The following is a 15,515-nucleotide window of genomic DNA, read 5'->3' on the forward strand; positions in this document are numbered from 1 at the left end:
ACTCAAGAAAAGTGAAGTAATCAGTTACCCTGTCATTTTAAGTTGAGCTGAGAGGCGAGGAGCATTCAGTGGGCCAGAGGAAGACTCACTGAGCCAGACTTGGCAGATGGAATGATCAGTATAATTTCTCAGTTCTCAGAGAAAATAGAAGCCTTTACAGATCAGCGATGTTGGGTGCTTTACTCCTCAGTTTCTCAGTTGTTATCCTGAAGCCCCACTGCCTTGCAGTTTTTAGTACTCTCAACACACCTGATCCAACTAATCAGCTCATCAGTAGCCCATTATTAAGTTAGAGTGAATGTATTAAAGCAGGAAAAGCACTATAGTGTACAGGTCAGTGGGCGTCCCTGACCAGGATTCAGAAACACTGCTTTAGTCAATTGATCTGACTAAATAACTAATTAAAGACTAAAAGGAATTTTCATCATTAAGGGAATAGAATTCATGAGCTTTACATTCTCAAGCTAGTGCTGCCACACATATTGTCACAAACTTGATTTTCTGAGAATTAATCTGTGTCATTATTGGAAACCGCTAAAGAAAATATGCTTATTTGTACATTCTGTAAACATGTGCTATTTGTAGCTGTGCGCATAACTTAAAAACCTGCTCTTAAAGTCATTTATCAACAGCTAAAAACACATTAAAACAGACTAACCAGAAAAGACTTTTATTGAAAGTTAATAAAACATATAATACTCATTTAATTCAGTAATTAATTTAATTAATTAAATAATCTTCTCCTCTTGCTGGGGCTGTCGTCCGTCTCAGGGCTGTTAAAGTCGCTCTCTCACTTCCTCTTCCTGGAGTTGCTCTGGGTCTCCAGGCTGCTGGAGCTGTGGCCCTCAGAGGGACCAGCAGCATTGGAGCTATGAGCTTCAATATTATTAGGAGCTTCCAGGTGGTGTCCAGGGACAGGGTCATTCCAGGTCGGGTCATTCTGAGGCCGTGTGGAGGCATCAGGACGTGGCATTGTGGAGGCTGAGAGTGAAAATCACCCATCTAGTTGAAAATCACTCATCTATTTGACTGGAAAGAAGACAGTTACAGCCTCATATGACACTCACCTGTTAAATGTAGCTTATGAAATATGAAAGTTATGAAGAATATGAGGAAGTGCGTTTTGGAAACATCAGTGGTCTCAAGGAGTTTAAGAGGTTAAAGGAGGAGCTTGGAAAGTTGCTCTCTCTCTTCCTCTTCCTGGAGGTGCTCTGAGTCTCTGGGTTTCTGTAGCTGTGCCCCTCAGAGGGACCAGGAGCATTGGAGCTATGAGCTTCAACATTATTAGGAGCTTCCAGGTGGTTTCCAGGGACAGAGTCATAATACAGTGTCTGCTAAAATGATGCTTCATGGTGATCCTGCAGCTGTGTGTCTAGTCACTGTCCTCATCACTGTCCGATCTTTTCCTCTTGCTGGGGCTGTCGTCCGTCCCAGGGCTGTTAAAGGAGAAGCTTGGAAAGTCTCTCTTCCTCTTCCTGGAGTTGCTCTGGGTCTCCGGGCTGCTGGAGCTGTGGCCCTCAGAGGGACCAGCAGCATTGGAGCTATGAGCTTCAACATTATTAGGAGCTTCCAGGTGGTTTGCAGGGACAGAGTCATTCTGGGTCGGGTCATTCTGAGGCGGTGTGGAGGCATCAGGACGTGGCATCGTGGAGGCTGAGAGTGAGAGATATGACAAAAGTGAAAACGACACTCTAAGAATACAAAACATGCATCAGAATATGTTGTCCTGAGGTCTGAAAACAAGTTGGAAGAGTTAAAATAAATGAGTAAAACTAGACCTTTTTCACAGTCTCTGCATCACATTCGGTAAATAGTAGCATTATCGAACTTCCACCTGCACCGTTTAACAGAGCAGGGCAGATCTTTATGTTCAACACCACATCAGTGTGAGTAAATCTGTCCCACTGTACGGCCCACCTTCGCTCTCCAGATCAGTTTTAGCCTTTTTTGATTGGTTACCTCATTAAAAGTGACACATAACTAGTGGAGCTTTTCATCTGAAGCTGAACATTTTTAATCTTGATCGAGTGGAAACTCAGATCAGGCTGTTTGATTGAATTATTGGTACATTTAGAAACGCAGCAATGATTTCGGACTGTATCAGCCATTGTTTACAGCGCAACCAGAAGCTGTTTAATGCTACTATTTACTCTTCTGCAGTAACAAACACAGAGGTGTGAAAATGAGTTTCACAACATGTAATTAAACATCCACTCTGCTACTTTACTGTTTACTGTTACTATACTGTTTGTACAGTCTCTGTCCACTTGTTCATGTTGTTCCTGTCGTTAACAGGACGAGTCATCTAGAGATGTTAGTTGTTCAGTATTCTTTAAGTACCTACAACACAGAACAGAAGTGTGTAATATGATGTCATGATATCAGTAACATACCGTGATATTGCTCATCCCTGATAGGCAGTGAATTGTTGTTCCATCTAGGTCTGCTGTCCGATCTTCTCCTCTTGCTGGGGCTGTCGTCCGTCTCAGTGCCGTTAAAGGAGGAGCTTGGAAATTCGCTCTTTCTCTTCCTCTTCCTGGAGGTGCTCTGGGTCTCCGAGCTGCTGGAGCTGTGGCCCTCAGAGAGACCAGCAGCATTGGAGCTATGAGCTTCAACATGATTGGAAACTTCCAGGTGGTGTCCAGGGACAGGGTCATTCTGGGTCGGGTCATTCTGAGGCGGTGTGGAGGCATCAGGACGTGGCATTGTGGAGGCTGAGAGTGAGATATATGATAAAAGTGAAAACGACACTCTAAGAATACAAAACATACATCAGAATATGTTGTCCTGAGATCTGAAAACAAGTTAGAAGGGTTAAAATAAATGAGTATAATAGACCTTTTTCACAGTCTCTGCATCACATTTGGTAAATAGTAGCATTATTGAACTTCCACCTGCACTGTTTAACAGAGCAGAGCAGATCTTTATGTTCAACACCACATCACACATCCCTAAACAGATTTGATCTAATTGCGCTTCATTTTGGAGAAAAAGTCCACCAGGTTTAACTCTTCCTACTCAGGAAAAATGGACAATGAGTGTAGAAACAAGAAGGTGGTCATAATGTTGTGCCTGATCGGTGTATTTTGAGCGCTTTTGAACTCCAGTTATGGGACCTCAGTGTTTTCTTTTGTTTTCACTCTTATTTCAAAAAAAATAATAGAGCAACACAGATACACACATAATGAAAATACAGTGTCAATCATTCTTGTAAGGCCACAAAAGACAAGAACACAAACACTGTCCTCACAGCTTTGGGATTTGTTGAGTAATCTAAACAAGCATGATGCTCACTTTGAAATCCAGAAAAACAAGGTCTTCAGTGGTCAGGACCCCCATGGACCCTCACAGAGCAGGTTCCCCATGGACATACTCCATCAGGACTTCAAAGTGTTCCTCCTCATGCTCCTGTTCTTGCCTCACATCAGCATCAATCATTGCTTCACCGAAATGTTCCTCCTCATGCTCCTCTTCTTCCCTCTCATGAATGCCAATCACAGGTTCTTCGGCATTTTCCTCTTCACGTTCCTGTACCTCCTCACCGAAATACTCAATTAGGACCACTCTGTGTGACCTTAATGAAGACGTGGACGTGGTTTAAGTGGATAGAGAGAAGTTCTTGGGATATATTTACAATGAAGATTTGGGTGACTATTGACTTTTAGTGTTTGCCACATTAGCATCATAACTCCAGCGCTAAACTAAAGGAGCAAAATTTGAACACCAACCATTTCTTGTCTGATCAACTTCACGTGGCGTACGCATAAAATTGGGTGTATTAGATTTTTCACTCAACCATTCCTTTTAAAATTCCTTGTCTCGGTTAAATAAAAGCTGATTTTTCATCACTGGATATCTGAGCTGTGGCAGAGCGTGCAAGTAAATTAATAATCAAATTAATTAAAGGCCCAATATCATGGTAAACTGGATTCTCCTCACTTTCTTAAAAGAGTTTGGTGTAGTATGTAGATACTGTGAAAGCTGCAAAATGTAGCATTCATTACAGTATGTATATGCTATGTATACTTTTTAGTCAGAGCTGGATTTATGGAGGTCAACAACCTTTTGCCTCATTTAATGGTGTATTTTTTCATCTCTTGATGGATGAGGGTCTTTGGCCTCCCCGATGTTTTTATACCCACCAGTGGACTAACGCACTCCTGGACCCCTGGGCTTCACTTTCTTGTAGGCCTTCCAAACCTACAGCAACGTAATCATATGCACCTTAAAGACAGTAGATAAAAAGAGCAATACATAAATAAAACATTCAGCAAATCTGAGAAATCCGAATGTCCTAATATTTTATCTTCTACAGCTGTTAAACTATTTGACAATTTTATGTCTCCTGTAACGACGAATTTGAACTATCTTTATATTTCATCATTTGTAAAGCACTTTAAATGACCGCAGTGCATTAAATGTGCTGTATAAATGAACCTGCCTTGCCTTCAATTCAAATACTTCCACAGCATAATTCTACTAATTGATAACCCAAGGGGCCATTTAACTCAGGGCTGAGAATGATCCACCACCCAAATAGTACCTGCTCTGTGAGGGTCCATGGGGGTCCTGACCACTGAAGAACAGGGTAAAAGGGGGTAACAAAGTATGCAGATAAACAGATGGACTACAGTCTGTAATTGTAGAACTACAAAGTGCACCTATATAGTAAGTGGAGCTGATAAAATGGACAATGAGTGTAGAAACAAGGAGGTGGTCATAATGTTATGCCTGATCGGTGTATTTTGAGCGCTTTTGAACTCCAGTTATGGGACCTCAGTGTTTTCTTTTGTTTTTATTCTTATTTCAAAAAATAATAGAGCAACACAGATACACACATAATGAAAATACAGTGTCAATCATTCTTGTAAGGCCACAAAAGACAAGAACACAAACACTGTCCTCACAGCTTTGGGATTTGTTGAGTGATCTAAACAAGCATGATGTTCACTTTGAAATCCAGAAAAACAAGGTCTTCAGTGGTCAGGACCCCCATGGACCCTCACAGAGCAGGTGCTATTTGGGTGGCAGATCATTCTCAGCACTGCAGTAACACTGACGTGGTGGTGGTGTGTTAGTGTGTGTTGTGCTGGTACAAGTGGATCAGACACAGCAGTGCTGCTGGAGTTTTAAACACTGTTTCCACTCACTGTCCACTCTAATAGACACTCCTACCTTGTCAGTCTACCTTGTAGATGTAAAGTCAGAGACGATAGCTCATCTGCTGCTGCACAGTTTGTGCTGGCCATCCTCTCGTCCTTCATCAGTGGTCACGGACGTTGCCCACAGGACGATGTTGGCTGGTTATTTTTGGTTGTTGGACTATTCTCAGTCCAGCAGAGACACTGAGGTGTTTAAAAACTCCAGCAGCATTGCTGTGTCTGATCTACTCAGACCAGCGCAACACCATGGGCCCTTTTCACAAAGGATCGTGATTACTTACGCTTTAAGTTGGCAGGGTAAAACTCACGTCCGCTCAATATAACTATTGCAGAAGTGATGACAAAATGTTGTAGTAGTGAACTATAATGCTCAAACACTGAGCTACAACAGCTGTATTTTAGTTTTCCTGCACTGTTGTGACAAACAGTGAGAATAAGAAGTGGATGGAAGCGCTGATTTAACTTTAAACAGAGCTAAAATGTGTGGGACAGCCTTGTTTTTACTGCAGTCTGCTGCAGCTTCTTACATCAAGCAGTCTCTGTGTCTTTGTACAACATGCCAGCCATTTCTGTAGTATTTCTGTTTTCAAAAGAAAGAAGAACTTTTATATGCAGCATGAATTTGATGGACTCGTTTATATTAAGCTAGCTAAGCTAGCTAAAAGCTATTGCTAACTGTAGCTATCATCCCAAACTAGATTACCCGGCTAACATAAAGCAGCATCACCAGTTAATTTTGAACTCCTCTTTAAAAACTAATGCAGGCAATAAACCATCACTGAAATCATTCTTACAGGATCAGCTCGGTACAAACAGCTAAGGTTAGCTGGCACATTATGTCAGAGACCTTACGTGGCTCTTCCCAGATCCCAAACAACTAGCTAGCTATGCTAGAAAATGGAAATCAAAACGCCACAGCAAAACTGCGATGCTGAGATACAAGTTAGCTAGGAGTCGCGTTTTTGACTGAGCAGTGAAAAGTGGATGTTTTCTGAAGTAGTGCTTCAAAAATCGCCATGAAACTAAAAGATGCTGTTTGGCAGATCGCTAACATAGCTAGCCAGCTAGCTTTAAAGTCTGCTACTCGTATGAAGCTGGTGCTCCTTAAACTGCTAACGGTAGGCTAGCTATTTAGCGACTGTAGCCTGCTAGCCTACCATGAGCTAAAAGAGAGTTTAACTGAGGTCTGTCAAACAGACTTTACATATAAAAGTTTTTGTTTGTGTTTATGTCACAGAAATCACTGCCATGCTGTAAATGTGTCACAGAACCTGCTCCACATTATCTAGCTGATGCAGCAGCTAATAAAAACTAGCTTCCTTGTTTGGGAACACAGCTACAGTTAACAATGGCTCTACTACAGCTAACTGTGTTGGCCGACCTCACTGAAGCCATTAGCCATCATGATATCTGCTGCAACATCTTTACACAGATGATGACTGACAGGGCTTAAAGAGGTGGTTTTGTAGGTGTAGTTAGTAATGAGTTTATTTCTAAATGCTGAAAATGTTCCTCTGAATCCGACATAAAGCTCTTCATAAAACTAGACTCACCTGAGCTCAGTACAGCCTGGCTGTAAAGGATGGGAGACGCCTCACACTAAGCACTCAGTAAGGAGTTTCCAAGAACACATGTTATGGTTATAGTCATAATCGCTCTGCATGTAAAACAACTCATCACATAACTGATTTTCAACATTTGTATAAAACAGATTTGTGTTTCCTTTTTATATCATTAACATTATAATACATTTTTAAAATATGTATTTTATTTAAAAAAAACATTTTAGCAGAGATTTTGGTCACTGGTGTTATCAGAACTCTTACATTACATTTTAACACAGTACTTTCAACTCTATTAAACTGCTTTCTTGGGTCAAGGCTCATCAGAGAGGAAGCGAGTCAATACTTGCTTATTATATTTCATGAATTTATTAATAATGTTGTTAATGATTTATCCAGTTTCACAGACATGTTATGACAACAGTGGCTGATGTCAATGTCATCAATGATCAGAACATACAGATGAGTAAATACAGAAACTGGTGCTTATTTAATCATTTTGCTAGCCTGACTGGGTCGGCTAAACAGAGTGCAGGAAAGAGGCAGAGGCTGTACAGGCAGTGTAGAGACTCAAGTAAAGCTGGTTACTCTGCTCAGTCCTGAGACTGAACAGTTTAAAAACAAATAATGTTTTGTTTTGAAACACGTCCTCTGCTGCTTAATTATTTTCTTCTGTCTACTGGGAAACATATTCAGTGTCCAGAGTACTGGACATTTGGACTTGGACTTTGCATGTGTATAAAACAGCTTGGGAAATAAGATTATTCAAATTGAATATCTTCCACAAAAGCAGTCACATTAAATGTAATCAAAAAAAGATAAAAGACAAATTAACTAAACCTTTGCATTTTACAATAAAATAAATTCAAATACATTCAGAATTAAGCTCTTCATTTAAAAGAAATTGATTTAAAAACATATCCACCTGATTTCCCACTCCAAAATGGAGAATGACCCAAATGCCTTCTGTGGAGTGATGCATCATGCTTCTCTATCTGCCAGTCTGATGGACAAGTCTGGGTTTGGTGAATGCTGAGAGAACATTACCTGCCTGACTGCATTGTGCCAAGTGTAAAGTTTGGTGGAGGAGGGATGATGCTATGGGGTTGTTTTTCAGGGGCTGACCTAGGCCCCTCAGTTCCAGTGAAGGAAAATCTTAATGTTTTATCCATACCAAGACACTTTTAGACAATTCTACGCTTCCAACTTTGTGGGAACAGTTTGGGGAAGAGCCCTTTCTGTTCCAGCATGACTGAGCTCCAGTGCACAAAGCAAGGTCCATGAAGGCATGACTGGGTGAGTTTAATGAGGAAGAACCTGACTGGCCCCCACAGAACCCTGACCTCAACCCCATCGAACACCTTTGGGATGAACTAAAACGAGATTGCGAGCGAGATCCTCTCGTCCAACATCAGTACCTGACCTCACAAATGCTCTTCTGAATAAATGGGCAAATGTCCCACAGACACTCTCCAAAATCTTGTAGAAAGCTTCCCAGAAGAGTGGAAGCTGTTAAAGCTGCAAACGGGGGACTATTAATGCCTGTGGATTTAGAATGGGGTGTCATTAAAGCCCCTATGGGTGTAACATGTAGGTGACCCAGTACTTTTGTTCATATAGTGTATGTCCTGCAATGACTTATAATGTCCCTTTAACCATAACTGAGTATAGACAGATATGATACAGACAGTAGTGAATAAAGGCCAATACACTAAATACATACGTCCTACTAAGACTAGTGAAGGCTAATGCTAAGATTGAAATTACACAAGCCCTCTTTTGTCAAATCATATCCTCCCAAATCATAATTTCACACATACACAAATGATGCAGACAGTTAGGAATTGTTCCTCAGTAATGCAGGCCATCAGAAAAGTTATGTAAATCCACTTAAACATGATCTCATCATTTTACCCAAATATCAGCAGTTTAAAGGACATAAGCACTGCTCCACCAAAACAGGATCTTCAGTACTTTAATATCCACAAATATGATGCAAATATGAGATAGAAATACATAAACAGATCATATGCAAAGGCTACATAACATTGTAAAGCCCTTTACTAATGTAAGTACTGATGTTGTGTAAGGCAGATGTGTTGGCTGACCTCACTGAAGCCATTAGCCATCATGACATCTGCTGCAACATCTTCACACAGATGATGACTGACAGGGCTTAAGACCAGCTGGGCTGATGACTGGCCTGTTAGTACATGGTCCACAAAATGATTACTTTAATACAAACACAAAGAAGCCTAAGCAGCTAAAGCTGACTTACTCTTTTTTGCATGATATCGCACTGAAAAGTAACATACAAGTGAAGCTTTTGATTAAGCATAAGTTCTTCAACTTCACAGACGCTCACAAGAGGCTAAAAAGGAGTGAATTCACTACCTGAAACAGTTGAAGTCTCTCTTATGGTGACCCAAACTGCAGTTCTTAAGCTCTGTCGTTCTCTCTGCAGGGTCACTGGCTCCAAAAATCATTTCCTGTACATAGATTAATAGAAAGAAATGTCTGTTTGAGAGAAAACAAACATCTATCTTATTCATTTATTTATTAGATGGGTGTGAATGTGCTTCAGGAAGATGGCCGTTCTCTGTGATAAATACATGATCAGTGGTTTCTCACCTCTCTTATAGCTTGAGAGTGCCACACCTTTCAAAACAGCTCCATGCTTTGCCGAAGCTCCAGACTTCATAGTAATGTGAGAACAGTGACTTTGATACAGGCTTTGATTCAGTGTGAGAATCAGCGGGTTTTGAAAAAGTAAAGAAAGCTTTGACGCCTCGAAGTTTATATATTACACCTTTCCACAAAGCACAGCTTCAAAAGAAATGTTTTTAATTTTTATTTTTGAGCAGCAGAAACTGTTTTAATATAAACAAATAAGAAACAAAAAACAAACAGCACCCCTCAAAAAACTACAGTATTACATACAGTACAATATTACATTTAAACAAAATAACGTTTTAACAGAACACGTGGTACAGTAGTGGTGCACTATGGGAAGCTGTAAACGGTACATATACAGCTGTGGACGGAGCTCCGCTCATTTGTGTTGGACGGTCAGTAGGTAAGACCTGCGCTGCTGCTCTCTGTAACTCACTCACCTCCACTTGAAGTCTGTCGGGTTCTCTGAACGACATCAGTGCAGAACCGAGCTGTGATTTTCAGCAGAACAGTCAGGATGGTTGATTCAGGAGATTCATGTCTGTCGTCTGTGGGAAAGAATTCATCACTAAACTAAACTCAGCCGCGCAGATTAAAGCCTTAGAGATCACCTGGAGTTTTTTACCCTGAATTTCCCGCGAAAACGGTTCACTCTTCTTACGAGGCTTGAGTTCAAATCCTTTTTGAATTGTCCGTTCCACCTTAAATGGTCAGCAGTCACAGCTTCGCGCCTCAGGCTTCTCAGTTAAATGTTCAGTTCCACCTTCAGTGATGCAGCAGTTAAACTGTGTCTCCTCAAACGGGCCCGAGGCGGCGGACTGTACCAGCTGCCCCGTTTAAGGTGGAGGGAATCTGGAGTAAGAAGTCCAGATTCAGCTCGGCGCTTGTTTTTTTTTCTGGTCATTTTGGCGCGGTTTGCAACGCTGAAGCGGAAGGCGGGAAAATCAGGGTGACTGCGCGCGCTTTAAGGCCTTAATCTGTGCGCGCGCGTGGTTATTTAATTCCCCGCAGTCCGAGATCAGCCTCCGTTTGTAGAAGCGCTGAGGAAGAGCGGAGAACTAAAGAGACTCGACGGTAGTTTAACTCCGTCTCTCCTTCGCTGAGCTAATGGGTGGAACGTCTTACAGGAAGTGAACATCTGTATTCCCGCCAAAACTCTTTACCCTTCGTACGAGGCCGAAGTTTCATTCCTGTTTGTTTTCTGTTCCACCTTAAATAATCAGCTGTTACAGCCTTGCGCCTCGAGCTTTTATGTGAAAATGTCCATTCCACCTTAAACATTGTTCCACCTTAAGTGGTGCCTGCGATGTTTACTTTCTGTAGGATGTTTCACCCACCAGAGCAGCTCTAAAGAACCCACCCAGAAATGACCCCACAGTTCTGTATCTGTGTTTATGTGAGTAAATACATGTTTACTGTTCTGTACTATTAAGTTCAGTTACTGTAAAATAATCACATCCATTTACACAGTATAACGATATTTTAGATGTCATTTGGGTGAAGTGTTTAGTTCTGAAATGTAACAGCAGGAAAAACGTTCTATAGTTTTGTACATTACTACTGATTTCATACTGATGTAAACAGTAAAACTATGGCTTTTTCCAGTGAACCGTTGACTAGGAAGAGGGCTGTTTTTAAACAGAGCATCACCTGAAATCTGTGTGTGAAGCGATCACTGTTCACTCAGACATTTCTAATGTCCTGCTGTACCGTCTAAATTTAACCCTAACCCAACCCAAGAGATGGCAAAGTGATCCACAAAACATCACCAAACCTCAGGGTTTTTAAACCCCTTTTGAAAATGTTGTTTTCTGTAAACCAAGATGAAGTGTTTTAACACAACACCTGATGTAATGTAATCTGTCTACAGAACTTGCTAATATAGTAAAGATACCGTTTACGTACTTTTTAATTAATTTGTGTCTTAAATGTGCATCTTGGAGAGGCTTCAGAAGATCTTCAGCGAGTTGCAGTGGGGAGAGATTTGTGTTTTCAGGATCATTCTGTCTTGACTTTTCTACCCCAAAGTGTCGTATATGGCAGGTAATGATTGGTGTTATATTGGCTACATGTGTGTTAATGTGTTTGGAGCAGTCTGTGCACTGATTTCTCACCGATAATCTGTGTTTATGGGATGTGAAACTGCGCTTTGCCTTCTATGCTAAACTGGTCAAACTGTGACGTGTTCTCTACATCAGACTGTGTTTGGAGATCCAGCTGTGCAATGCGTTCTCTACATTGTTGGCTATTCGAAATGTACAATACCTCCTGTACACTAAATTGTTGTTGGGAGGTCAAACTATGCAATGCGTACCATAAACCATGTTGGGAGTTCTGACTGCTTGTGTTCTGGATGCTAAATTGTGTTTAGGATCATTCAGAGTGTCACTTTTTCACACTCAGCTGTGTACTGTGAGCGCTGCTGATGTTTGTGAAATGCTCTTATGTTTGGTTGAATTTCTACACTTAAGTTGCAGTGACTGTATTTGCAATGATTAGTTTTCTCTTGTATATAATCTATATTATCTGTATTATTTGTTACAGCACTTACGGGGTGTTCATGCAGCAGGCACTGGACATAACTGTGAGGTGATCAGTTCTCCCACTATGCTATTATAGAGACTGGGCTAGCAGTCACAATGCTGATGAATTGAGGAGGAAATCACAGTTTAACAGGTGTGAATATGGAGGCTTGGTGGACAAAGCAAGCTTTTTTATTCATCAACACACAGATGGGATCCACCAACCTTGCCTAAGTATTATTTATTATGCATTATTTAGTTCTAATCTTCTAATAACTGCATGTTTGCACTTCCAACACATCAAAGAGATCTAGAGTACGATAACGTTGTTACCTGGTACACAATACCTGGAATCTTCTCTCTCCCCTAAGCTTGTCACAGTTGCAAATTAGCGTGGCAGGTGGGCTCTGGAACTGCCAATTAATAGTTTTCTTCATATTGGGCAGGATAAGATCTCCATGTGTTTTATGTGGATATCAGTCTGGGAAAGTCTTCAGTAAGGAGCTCTAACTCGATATCCACACAGTTTCTTCAGCCTCTGACATTTTTTTTTATTATTTACCTCATGTACTAACTTTTTCTCTGTCCACCTTGGACCCAGCACCATAGGTTGAGGATTCACCTCTGTGGTTCTGCAAGTGGGAGAAATCCAGACAAGTGGTGACCTGGAGTGAAACCCTGTTGAACACCGTTATTGACCAACACTGGGTTTGATTTTGCTAAACTTTGTGTGCAAATGAGCAGATGATAGTATGAAAATATCTGACATGAAATAATTGCTATTATTTGGTGGGTGTGTATGAATTTCCTCAAATGTTGTTGAATCCAATTTTAAACACTCACTGTTGTTCATCTTGAGTTTGGTTAAATGGTTTGCAATTTTTTTTCTTTGTTTTTTTTTGTTAGAGTTTAAAAATCAGTCTTTTTTATTTCTCATTAATTTCTCATTAATCTCTTTTCTGTCTTTGTGTTTTGAATCTGCCATGTGAAGTGACGTCAGAGGAACTTCAACAAGACGGAGTTGGATACCTGAGTGGGGAAAGCTGTGTGTTTCCAGGATCATTCAGTCTTTTACCTTCTCAGCAGTAAACTGGACATATGTGGGGTTTTCTCATTGGCAGTGGTGGACGAAGTACACAAATCGTGTACTTGAGTTAAAGTAGAGAAGTTAAAATATTACTCCAGTAAAAGTAGAAGTCCTCCCTTTAGACCTCCACTTGAGTAAAAGTACAGAAGTATTTGTCTTCAAATGTACTTAAGTATTGAAAGTAAAAGTACTAAAAGATTAATTATGACTGTAATGTCTTATAATTTTTATAACAACTCTTGGTTCACTAACTAAGTTTAGGTGAAAATACTCCAGTGTCACTCTCGGTAAACCAATCTTTTAATAGAATGTCATTAATTAGGCTGACACTGATGTCTATTAAATTGATCATAAGCACAAAACACTGAAAGCAAACAATTTTCATTAGGAAGAACTGAGTGACTCTGAAATAACTTTTTGCGAACAAGCAAAGTTTCAGTTTAAGATTTATCAGTTACAAGTTTAAGTTTAATAAAAACTTGCTTTAAACTCAGGTTCACCAATGAGTTTTCCTTTACTATATTGTATCTGTAGGTATCTGTTCATAAACGTAAACTAGCAAAAACAAATTTACTATAAAATGAAATAGTGTTTGTATAAATTCAGAAAAAAGGCACGTCAGTCACAATTGCATATGTGTACATATTTCTATATTGTGATCTATTTACACAAAGTTAGGTTAGTTCCATCATTTATGTTGGAATAGACACTCCCAAAATTTTGCACTGCTGCACTGACATTGAACCGTGTGCTGGCACTGGGTCAGTATGTCCAACAGGTCAAAACAAAGTGTGCGCTGTGCCCTGATTGGTGTTCTTGCTTCACACTTCTTTCGTTTTGACGTTACGTTTTTATACACACAAGACAAAAGGAACGATGGATTTCTCACAGTGTAGTGGAGTAAAAAGTGAGATATTTGACTGAAATGTAGCGGAGTGAAAGTAAAAAGTGGAAAAAATGGAAATACTTCAGTAAAGTACAGATACATGAATAAACTACTTAAGTACAGTGACGAATTACATTTACTTACTTACTGTCCACCACTGGTCATCGGTGTTGTACTGGCTGCATTGTGTATTGGAGTGATCAGTGGTTGGCGTTCACCTGTGTCCGCAATTTCAGATGTGGTTGTAGGTTAGTCTAAGGTGTGAATTGTAGACTGAGCTGGCAGTCACGATGCTGATTAATTGAGGATGGATCCACCATGGACGTGAATATCTGTGGTGGCTGGTTGGATGTACCAATCTTTTCCACTCGTCATGAACACAGAGACGGGACCAATTAAACTTGGCTAAGTATCATTTATCATTCTTTGTGTAGTTCTTTTCTTCTAATTACTGCATTTTTGCACTTCCAAACTTGTTTTTCAATATTATTTTCATATCCCACAGATGTAGAGTACCACATCATCGTTGCAGGAAGGGTAATACCTGTGATCTTATCTGTCCTCTACAGTTGTCACAGTCGCAGACCAGGGTGGCCGGTGGACTATGGAATTGCCCATCTGCAGTCCAGAAGGCAGACTTGATCTCAGCATTAGCATCCTTCCATTTGCTGCACTTACTGCCTTTGACAAAGACACTGCTGCGTTCCCTTCACCGTCTTCCCGTAACAGTGTCATATGTAAAAAAATAATACAGTGCCTGTAAAGCCTAAAATGGATCAGCCCCAGTTTACCTCATGGCAATCAAAACTTGATCCGCACCTCGAGTACAGCTCGGCTTGACCCGCCATCCTGAATGTTGTATGGAAGACATTTAACATTTTGTCTGTCTGTGTTTGTGAGTTCTTTTCTTTCTTTTTTTCGTCCAAGAGCAGGCACAGTCGTCTGTAACCAGAGCCCCTAAACGTCCTGTAGATTATTAGGTTCATGTTTTCATATTTCTTACTTCTTAACATTTTTGCATGTCTGAGTGTTTCTGTGTGAGTGTTTTGTTTTCAGGTGCAGGCACTGTCGTCTGTAACCAGAGCCCATAAATGTTGACCAATGGGAGCGCTGAGGTGGAGCATCACATCGACTCATCACCACAATGGAAGTCTATATCCTCTTCATTTTTTCTTTTTAGGTTTAAAATATTACAAACCCCCAGATTTTATTAAACCATGCTAGGAGTTTTTTTTTCCTCCCTTTCTTTGTCTTTTCCACTGTCTTCTATGCAGGGATCCGGTGAAGCGTCCTTCCTGGATTCCGGATTTCAGACAACAGAAGGAACTGGACTTCACGAAGACACCATTCCTCCTGGATTAGAGACTGCAGACAGCAGAGGGACCAGAACTTCTGGAAGACACCTGCACGTTCTGCGATCAGCAGCCTACATCGACCACCGCCAGGATTTGAATCGAATACAGGATTCGTTAGACTTTGTTTTGTACATCCTTTAGATTTAATTATTAGATTCATGTTTTCATATTTCTCACTTTGTCTTTTCAACTGTTTTCTGTGCAGGGATCCGGTGAAGCGTCCTTCCTGGATTCAGAATTTCAGACAGCAGAAGGACCTGGACTTCAC

The sequence above is a fragment of the Colossoma macropomum genome, unplaced genomic scaffold (genome assembly GCF_904425465.1).
Source record: "Colossoma macropomum unplaced genomic scaffold, Colossoma_macropomum, whole genome shotgun sequence".
NCBI classification, from domain to species: domain Eukaryota; kingdom Metazoa; phylum Chordata; class Actinopteri; order Characiformes; family Serrasalmidae; genus Colossoma; species Colossoma macropomum.